Source organism: Rhinichthys klamathensis, unplaced genomic scaffold (genome assembly GCF_029890125.1).
Source record: "Rhinichthys klamathensis goyatoka isolate OS25496 unplaced genomic scaffold, OSU_Roscu_1.1 h1tg000461l_1, whole genome shotgun sequence".
In the NCBI taxonomy this organism is placed as follows: domain Eukaryota; kingdom Metazoa; phylum Chordata; class Actinopteri; order Cypriniformes; family Leuciscidae; genus Rhinichthys; species Rhinichthys klamathensis.
In genome coordinates, this window is record NW_026606950.1 from 605001 (window position 1) to 612925 (window position 7925).

The window sequence follows — 7925 nt, forward strand, 5'->3', positions numbered from 1 at the left end:
CTTTTCCTGTCAGAGATTAGCTGAACGTGTGGGAGCAAGGAATGCTAAAAAAGTTAGTGTAATCGTTATGCCGAGTGGCCTTGAGAGCCGTTTTTCACTGACCTGTACGTTGCCGGGTCATATCAATCCCGGTCGAATAGTACCGTTTTAAGTGTCACTTCCTGTTTTAGGTGGCGTGTAGGAGGAGAGGCTGTTCAGATTTGAAAACGCATGTCTGGCCAACAGGATCAGAGGATGTGTGTTTGCTTTCGCTTGTTAAGAAAGGGTAGGGGAGCGCTGTCCTCATTTGAGAAAAAAGTCCCTCTGCCACACACACACACACTCACATAAGCGTAAACACACACACACACACACTTACGCACACACTCACACACATACACACACACACACTCACATACACGTAAACATACACATAAACGCACGCACACACACACACACACACACACACACACACACACATATATACAAAAAAAAGTATCACTGTTTCCACAAAAAAATGTTTTTCAACATTGATACTAATAAGAAATGTTTCTTGAGCAGCAAATCAGCATATTAGAATGATTTCTGAAGATTCATGTGACACTGTTTCCATTCCATTTCTGCATAAAAAACGTCAAGATACGCATCGATTCTAAAAATGCGCATAAAAATCGGATGCGCTCAATTGAGATGGATACATTTTTATCTGTTAAAGGTGCATTGCGCAACTTTTCATGTTAAAAATACCTGTTTTTCTATCCTATACATGCTTAAAGAACTGCCTGATGGGCTGAACGAGCCCTTCTCTGCGCACTGAGATTGCCTCTATAATCCTGTACGGTAAAATATATAAGAGGGATTCGGGCTCGAATTTGAGACTGGGCGTGACGTCATGCGCGTTCACGCTCACCAGGCTATGTCTCCATTCTCCGCATCAGCGAAGACAACTCGTGCGTCAAAGGTAGAACATGGATTCAAAGAGACCGGCTTGTAGTCCATTCCAAACCCCAACGCAAACTCCACGTAAAGTAAAGAAAAGAAACATTTTGTCTAGTGCCACCAAAAGGGCCAAATTGGAGTCAGACAGGCGTCGGAGTAAGACGAGAGTCAACCTCGGGAAGGCATTCAACAAATGGAGAGATCTCCGGTCTGCTCTTGGTCTCAAACGGGATCCTCAGTTGACTTTTTTCTTGATAAAACGGTAAGATATAGCCCAGTCTCTAATGTCTGATACGGCCAATCTATGTATGACAACAAATGACGATGCGTAAGATGTGTAATGCTTTAACGTAAGCTAGATACATGTACAATCAGAATTGGTTTTACTACCATTGTTAGTGAACAGTTTCATAAACTAGGAATTGTGTTCGGAAGAATAGTACAACATGAAACATAAAACATATCCAATAAAAGATGCGTGTGGTCCATGAGTGTGCACAACTCTGGTTGCAGTTTCGCTTGTCGCCAGAGGGGGCGTAGTTCTGCAAAAACTCAGAGACTTGCGTTTTGGACCTTTAAGAAGATATGCATAAAATTCAAAAGAAATACATTTACCAAATAGATCCCTCGATGCGCAACAAAAAACTCACCTGACTTTGCCTGAACAGAGGAAGCGATTGGATAACTGGTCTAACCAGAGGACCAATCGCATCACAGCATCTCAAATGTTGGTTTGATCATTATGAAACACCTGAGTCAAAGTCTGTCATCAGAAGGATTTGGTATATTGCCCTTACCAAGGGGATTGAATTCCCAAACACCAAGCATCTGAACGTAAGATAACGTGACAATGTTTATTGCATTTCGTCTGCGCGCTTTGAGACGCAAGTAATTTATGATTTAGGAAAAAAAGAAAAAGAGCGACAGTGGCTTCCTCGATTGCAGCAACTTCCATTTTTATTACAGATATTGTTAATTTCCCAGGAAGGGTTCTCTTGGGCACATGGGAGGGAAACTCTGCTTTATTCACAACATTTTCCATGTGCGCGCACAAGTTAAATTCGTAACTTTGGTTGGAAACTACTACTCAGCTACTAAAGACTGGTGTAATGGCTGCTGAAAATTCTGCTTTACCATCACAGAAATAAATGACATTTTAACCTCTTAACCTGTCAAACCTAAAGTAATATTGCCAAACTATATATCATTTGAAAGCTTAAAATCTCTAGTTTTCATATTTGGTGGCTGTTATCTAAAATAAATTACAGAGGAGCAGTAATTTATCAATTTGCAACAAGAATATTTCATATTCATTAGAAGTTTTTAGGCCTTTATTTTGAAATAACAATAAACATGAAAAATCATGAAAGATTGGTAGAAACCTCAGTTTGTTTTCATGCCATGAGTTCAAAAGATAACACCAATTCCATTTTATGAGAAAAAAAGGTCTGAAAATGTTTTAAATATAAAGAAAAATGTATGGATTCTATAGTCTTTTTATGCATTTATTAGAGGTTGAATTCAAATCAAAAACCGCCAAACCACCCATACTACTTCTACTTCATAAATTGTATGGAAATTATGGAAATAAATGGTTCAGATCACTCAAAACATATATGAAAATGGAGCCGCCCTTATATGGGCAGTAATGGAGTCTGGTGTTCACCTAGTGAAAAAGTTGGGTACTGCGCCCGAATAAAATCTTACTGAAAGCTCATTTTTTGAGATATCAACCTAAAATTTGGAATACAACTTGTTCAGATTTTTGTCTTTTATTTTCTTGCAGTTTTAGAGTAAAATATATTTTGTAATATATATATTTTATATAAAATATCAATAATTATATTTTTACATTACACAATTTCATAAACCTTTTTTTCTGTTTCACTTTTTATAACTTCTTTAAAACAAAGACCAGCCATAGGTCTATATTCCAAAGCATTCCTGAATTACAACCATTTAAGTTTGGATAGTGATTTTTATGTCTATGCAACAAAAGAAGGGGGGTGACAGTTAACAGGTTAAAATATATTCAAATGGAAAAAGGCTATTTTAAATTGTAATAATATTTCACAATATTACGTTTTTTCATGTATTTAAAAAAAAATCTAATTAATGCAGCCTTTGTGAAACCAAAATCAAAACATACTATCAAAACATACTGTTTGTTTGCTTTCACTTGTTAAGGAAGGGTAGGGGAGCGTGGCCCTCGCTGTTTTAGAAATGCGTCCCTGTGCCACACACACACAGTCCCCAAAACATACTGACTGGAGCCTCCCTGACCTCCACATCACCCTGGATCCCTGGGAAAAAGCAGACAGCCAAAGAGAACATTCAGACGCAAAATCACAACCAGACCCGTCATTGAGCACAAGAGCCTTCATCCAGGCCAAACCACCCAGGGAGCCGGCCCCCTCATGCCCAGAGAGAGAGCCCTGCCCTTGGGCAACGCGCTCAGCAGCAGCCCTTGTGTCCACATGGAGGAGGGAGATTATTGCTGGAGACATCTATGAAAAGTGACACTTACATGATTATGAAAACATGTTTTGAAGAGCATCACTGTTTGTCAGTAGCAGTCGTCAATAATAGCATTGTGGGTCCAGAGAGGATGACATGCAATCAGAGAGAATTCTGGGAACGCTGCTCCATATAGGTCATTGTGCTGACTTGTTCTGCTCTTTCCTCTTTGTCTGTCTAGTGATTTCTGCGTTGGCCGTGGCCGGTTTGGGATCCCATGATCGAGGTCAGGTAAAGGGGACAAGACAAACGGACATGCTCGCACACACACAACACATGCCTTTTCACAACCCCTGCCTCATCTCCCACAAGCCCCTGGGTGCAGAAGCCTGGCACCAGACAGTTATTCAAGCCCTCGGGCGGCAGAGCAACTACAGGTCACACAGTCAGAGAGAAACAGAGATGCAGAGGAAGAAAGAGGTTAAGGTTTGTGTATGCGAAACTCTGCATTTCATATTAATGTGAGGGGTTTTTTATCTCCAGAAATCCATGGGAAATGTCGAATTTTCCCCGGAAACCATTATTGTGACGGTGTGCGATCATAACCACATCTGTTTCTGTTGTACATATGGATGTATATTTTGCAGTTTCACTTGCGCGACGCTTGGATTTTATGTTTTGCCAAGACAAAACCGTGTCTTTATTCACTGACAGGAGATTTTTCTGCCCCTTTAAACATTTAACATTGTTTTGAGTGTAGATTTTTTTTCTCCTTTAAATATGCTAATTAAACATATACATAGCAAGACGAATAATTCTCATTGCTTTTCCTCTGTCTGTTTTCCCCTTATATCTTTGTGCATGCAGTTCTGTTCTTTAAAATACAAAGTAGACTTTTTTTTCCCCTCGTGATCAGTAAATTAATTAGTTTTGCTGTTTTCGTTTTTAATTTGTGTCCTAAGCTCATGAAAAGAGCAGAAGGAAGCGGAGAGAAGACTCTGTGATTGGATTAAATTTTCCTCTCTTTGTAAACATTGTGACCTGAGTTTTTGACGCACAATTTTTCGTGCTTTTAATGACTGTGTTCGTACCCTTTCAACATGCGCGTCTTCATAACAAGGGGAGCGGAGATGAAGGCCTTATTTAAAGTTGCCTTTGAGTCTTTGTGTGCTGCATGGGGTGTGTTTTGCTCTGTTTTGTTCTGGTAAATCCTCTGTCTGTTTGCTCTAAGAAGAGCCTTGAGCGATTAGTAATATTTCGACTGAAGGAGAACATTTTACCCTCCTCCAGGTTGGTTGATTCTGTTGAATGTGTGAAGGTGTGTGGGTTTGTTTGTGTGTTCATCACCTTAGTGTGTTTATGAGTCAGACTGATTTACCACGGTACAGGTTGTTAATAGGGTAAATCACTGCACGATTTATCCAATTTACATATTGCATGTGCCAGGCTTAGAAATAGTTGCACACTAAAATAAGTAAATTTCACAAATGTTTTGGCAAACTTGTGACCAGCCCCCAGAGCAAGCACTTACAAAAGCATTTACCATGACAACCATAGTTTAACAAGAACAAAGTAATTTTTCTAAAATACAATTAAATTACAGTTATTATTACTATATTTTAACACTTGTAACGAAATTGACCAAAGCTTTTTACACTGTTGGAAAGGAATTATTAGGGCTACATTATGGATCAAAATAAACCTGAAATCGCAATATGCCTTTATTATCATATTGTAAAGTCTGTGAAATTAATATATGCGCTGCATGTTTCAGAGTGAAGCAAAGCACTGTTTTGTTTTACACTCAAGCAACTCGTAATCTGCCAGTGTTTGCAGCGTCTCAACGTGACTTGGTTCACAGTAAATGCTGCTCCATACTAAGTGTATCTCTGTATCTTATTCTTTAATGAGAAGCTCTAATCAACAAAAGAGAAGCTTTAAGAGATCCCTAATATATTATTTTCTTAATTTCAGAATATGCATAATAGCGCCCCCTACCGTACAGTATAACTGTAAAAAAATGGAAAATCGAAAAATCTACTCTCGTCTGATTGGTCAGACGGCCCAGTCTGTTGTGATTGGTCTACTCTGCTCTGATTGGTCAGATGACCCAGTCTGTTGTGATTGGTCTACTCTGCTCTGATTGGTCAGATGACCCAGTCTGTTGTGATTTGTCTACTCAGCTCTGATTGGTCAGACGGCCCAGTCTGTTGTGATTGGTCTACTCTGCTCTGATTGGTCAGATGGCCCAGTCTGTTGTGATTGGTCTACTCTGCTCTGATTGGTCAGATGGCCCAGTCTGTTGTGATTGGTCTTCTCTGCTCTGATTGGTCAGATGACCCAGTCTGTTGTGATTGGTGTACTCTGCTCTGATTGGTCAGATGGCCCAGTCTGTTGTGATTGGTCTACTCTGCTCTGATTGGTCAGATGGCCCAGTCTGTTGTGATTGGTCTACTCTGCTCTGATTGGTCAGATGACCCAGTCTGTTGTGATTGGTCTACTCTGCTCTGATTGGTCAGATGACCCAGTCTGTTTGGGTTGGTCTAAACAGCTCTGATTGGTCAGATGGCCCAGTCTGTTGTGATTGGTCTACTCTGCTCTGATTGGTCAGATGACCCAGTCTGTTGTGATTGGTCTACTCTGCTCTGATTGGTCAGCCCAGTCTGTTGTGATTGGTCTACTCTGCTCTGATTGGTCAGCCCAGTCTGTTGTGATTGGTCTACTCTGCTCTGATTGGTCAGATGACCCAGTCTGTTATGATTGGTCTACTCTGCTCTGATTGGTCAGATGACCCAGTCTGTTATGATTGGTCTACTCTGCTCTGATTGGTCAGATGGGCCAGTCTGTTGTGATTGGTCTACTCTGCTCTGATTGGTCAGATGGGCCAGTCTGTTGTGATTGGTCTACTCTGCTCTGATTGGTCAGATGACCCAGTCTGTTATGATTGGTCTACTCTGCTCTGATTGGTCAGATGACCCAGTCTGTTTTGATTGGTCTACTCTGCTCTGATTGGTCAGACGACCCAGTCTGTTGTGATTGGTCTACTCTGCTCTGATTGGTCAGACGGCCCAGTCTGTTGTGATTGGTCTACTCTGCTCTGATTGGTCAGATGACCCAGTCTGTTATGATTGGTCTACTCTGCTCTGATTGGTCAGATGGGCCAGTCTGTTGTGATTGGTCTGCTCTGATTGGTCAGATGGCCCAGTCTGTTGTGATTGGTCTACTCTGCTCTGATTGGTCAGACGGCCCAGTCTGTTGTGATTGGTCTACTCTGCTCTGATTGGTCAGATGACCCAGTCTTTTATGATTGGTCTACTCTGCTCTGATTGGTCAGACGGCCCAGTCTGTTGTGATTGGTCTACTCTGCTCTGATTGGTCAGACGGCCCAGTCTGTTGTGATTGGTCAGATGACCCAGTCTGTTGTGATTGGTCTACTCTGCTCTGATTGGTCAGATGACCCAGTCTGTTGTGATTGGTCTACTCTGCTCTGATTGGTCAGATGGCCCAGTCTGTTGTGATTGGTCTACTCTGCTCTGATTGGTCAGATGACCCAGTCTGTTGTGATTGGTCTACTCTGATCTGATTGGTCAGATGGCCCAGTCTGTTGTGATTCGTCTACTCTGCTCTGATTGGTCAGATGGCCCAGTCTGTTGTGATTGGTCTACTCTGATCTGATTGGTCAGATGACCCAGTCTGTTGTGATTTGTCTACTCTGATCTGATTGGTCAGATGACCCAGTCTGTTGTGATTGGTCTACTCTGATCTGATTGGTCAGATGACCCAGTCTGTTGTGATTGGTCTACTCTGATCTGATTGGTCAGATGGTCCAGTCTGTTGTGATTGGTCTACTCTGATCTGATTGGTCAGATGACCCAGTCTGTTGTGATTTGTCTACTCTGATCTGATTGGTCAGATGACCCAGTCTGTTGTGATTGGTCTACTCTGATCTGATTGGTCAGATGACCCAGTCTGTTGTGATTGGTCTACTCTGATCTGATTGGTCAGATGACCCAGTCTGTTGTGATTGGTCTACTCTGATCTGATTGGTCAGATGACCCAGTCTGTTGTGATTGGTCTACTCTGCTCTGATTGGTCAGATGGCCCAGTCTGTTGTGATTGGTCTACTCTGCTCTGATTGGTCAGATGACCCAGTCTGTTGTGATTGGTCTACTCTGATCTGATTGGTCAGATGACCCAGTCTGTTGTGATTGGTCTACTCTGCTGTCTGCTCTGATTGGTCAGATGACCCAGTCTGTTGTGATTGGTCTACTCTGCTGTCTGCTCTGATTGGTCAGATGACCCAGTCTGTTGTGATTGGTCTACTCTGCTCTGATTGGTCAGATGGCCCAGTCTGTTGTGATTGGTCTACTCTGCTGTCTGCTCTGATTGGTCAGATGACCCAGTCTGTTGTGATTGGTCTACTCTGCTCTGATTGGTCAGATGACCCAGTCTGTTGTGATTGGTCTACTCTGCTCTGATTGGTCAGATGGCCCAGTCTGTTGTGATTGGTCTACTCTGCTCTGATTGGTCAGATGACCCAGTCTGTTGTG